General features: G+C 28.3%; 1 long non-coding RNA gene across 1 annotated transcript; it reads right to left on the bottom strand.

Annotated features, from left to right (window-relative positions):
* Nucleotides 1-546: 546 nt before the first annotated feature.
* Nucleotides 547-2,298, bottom strand: LOC145067882 (uncharacterized). The gene is made up of 3 exons (XR_013688899.1): nucleotides 2,163-2,298; nucleotides 803-875; nucleotides 547-715 (listed from the first exon to the last, which is right to left on the bottom strand). It is a non-coding gene; the product is annotated as an uncharacterized LOC145067882 (long non-coding RNA).
* Nucleotides 2,299-2,803: the final 505 nt, after the last annotated feature.

Raw genomic sequence — 2,803 nt, 5'->3', positions numbered from 1 at the left:
AAAAAAGCCACCAATCACAGAGAAATACTGTTCAACCTGACCTTTAAAATTAGTATGTATATATAATGGGATATAAAAACTTATTTATACGCTTTATTTTTTTTTCATTTTTTTAATTATATCAAGATTTATTTTTCGTTTTGTAGTAGTTTGTTTTACTTGATTTAATAAAAATGAATGATTTTCATTAATTTCTATATTTTCCTAAGCCCAACCAAAAAAAATATTATTAACAATATCCAATTTCACAAAAAAAAAAACAAATTTATTATTGAAATAAAATCTCTTCCATTTTAAGTGAAAACCATAGCTATTAAACTAACAAAATACATTCAATATTGTCATATATAAAATAAAGATTCAATATATTACAACTAAAAAAGCAACAAGTTTCCAATGTTTTCCATGTTTTCATAAGAAAATCGCAAATGTATTATTTAGCTTAAGGGGTTTTCATTCATTGCATATCAAAACTCCACTATTCAACATTTTTATAAACCAAATTAAAATATTAATAAGCCCATTAAACAATAAATAAGCACAATATCAAACCATTAAAATAATAAACATTAATACTGCTCTATTATCATACAAATAAACATTAATCCTCCTCTATTATCATACAAATAAAAATTACAAGAATCTTGACACTTTAATACATAGGCATCATCAACTTGAATCAAAACAGAGTAAAAAGGTAATCAACCACAAGAATCTGGAACATAAGAAAAAAAATACTTACTATAATTACTCAAGATGAAATTAAAGTAAGTGGATATAAGAACAAAGTTACCAGATTGACCTTTAAGTATTTTTAGTCATTAATGTAAAGGTTTCTTATGTGGTTGTGGTAGTGATTCATGAAAAAGTTAGGCCTGCCAAAGTGATGTCATGAAATTGTTATGAATCATTCAGGCAAATATTTCTAAACTATCTATAAATGAAATTAAAAGTGAATGTAGCATGCTTTATACTCAAAGATATACACAGCTAACAACACAACAAACTTACAAATAGCACAACACGCATAGACTAAATAATCTACCATAATAATGCAAGTCATTTAATAATCTACAACACTATTTAAAGAAAAAAAAATGTACATTTGTTTAGGCCTATGTAAACCTGTGTATGAGATCACAGACATACATATCAGATCATACGCACATACATACATTCAAATCACATCTTACACACACACACACACACATATATATATATATATATATATATATATATATGACCATTTTACCCTTACCTTCAAACAATGAAAAAAACCAACTGAACTCACAGACAAAAAGTAAAATTGATGATTACAGTATATTATATCCTTCAACACATATCAATATGAATTATGCAATAAAGCTGCAATGAATCAAACATATCCACTCTCAAGGCCTAACCCGACAACATGATCCTTGATAAAATTGAGCACATCAGATTCAAAAAATAATCATATGAGTTTCTAATAAGACTTCAAAAGAACTGGTAAAATTTAATCAAATCATATTTAAATATTGGAATCGAGAGAGGAAGAATCATATAAAAAAGAATAAGAGCCCAATTTTACTTGGTGGTGATGGTGGGTCAAAGTTTTAATCCACCTAAATTTCAAGATTAAAGGAGTTACCAAAGTGTTCTCAATACCAGAGAATTGCTAAGCATAGTGATCTATTTAACATAAAAGTACTGATGTAGTGTTAGCGTTTAAAGAACATAAAAACCCCATCGATTTGTGCATTTAGAATGAGAACATACCAGGCTGATTTTTTATTTTTTTTTATTTAAACAACTCAAAAACCCCAGCAATATAGCATTAACCAAATCAAATAATTAGCAAACAGAAATATAGATGCCAGAAGGAAGGGACAGAGTAACTAATACAAGAACATACAAAGCTGATCATCCCTTAGTCATCTGGCTTTTTCTGTATCTTCTATCAAAACCATTTCTAGCTCTTCATAAATCAACCTAGACACTAAATCCTAAAACCATTCAAAGTTCACATGTCCTTTCGCTAAGCCATCACATTACAAGAACGTACTATCATGACAGGTTCAAATAAAACAATACCCACATAACTTTCCATTAGGTACACGAGACAGAACAAAATGGCTCAATGGAAGAGGCAATGACAACAAAATTGGCAAACGGGAACTTACCACAGGGATTGTGAGGAAGGCTTGTTGAAGTTAGATGTTGAAAGGCATCTGGTAAGATGTGGATAAAAGGTCTATCATGTATACAAAAACTTCAGAGGAAATAACGCTTTAAAGAAAAAAACCAGCTATTCCCAACGTGAAACACATTGTGAATCTAAACTGTAATATTTTAATTTTTAACATTCACAATGTGAAAAAGCTCCGATTAGTTCAGATTCACACTGTGTATCTAAACAGGTTCATAATATGAATCTGAACAGGTTCACAATGTGAATCTGAACTGAAATATCATTTTTTACATGAATATGAATCTATTTTTAAAAATTACAAAAAAAAAACATGAATTTTGATATATTTATTAAATTTTTTCTATAAAAAAATAGACATTTAACTTTTCAGCAAAGGAAATGAAGTGAGTTTTTTTCAAAAAAAAAAAGTTCGTTTTTTATAAATCATCGTGGATCTCTTTGGAAAGATGACGAAAAATCGTGAACAACGGTATACTCGGTTTTTTTTTCGATAAAAAACATGGCCTAAAAAATTTTAAACAAAAAAAGAAGTGGGTTTTTTTATAATCCGGTGTATGTGCGTCCATTGTAAAAATCTACAATCATTCATTTTGTCGTTGATTGCTTTAAATT

Source organism: Lactuca serriola, chromosome 1 (assembly GCF_051521515.1).
Source record: "Lactuca serriola cultivar US96UC23 chromosome 1, Lser_US96UC23_V15, whole genome shotgun sequence".
NCBI lineage: Eukaryota > Viridiplantae > Streptophyta > Magnoliopsida > Asterales > Asteraceae > Lactuca > Lactuca serriola.
Note: the sequence above shows the minus strand (reverse complement) of the source record. Positions and strands in the feature narration are given on the sequence as shown.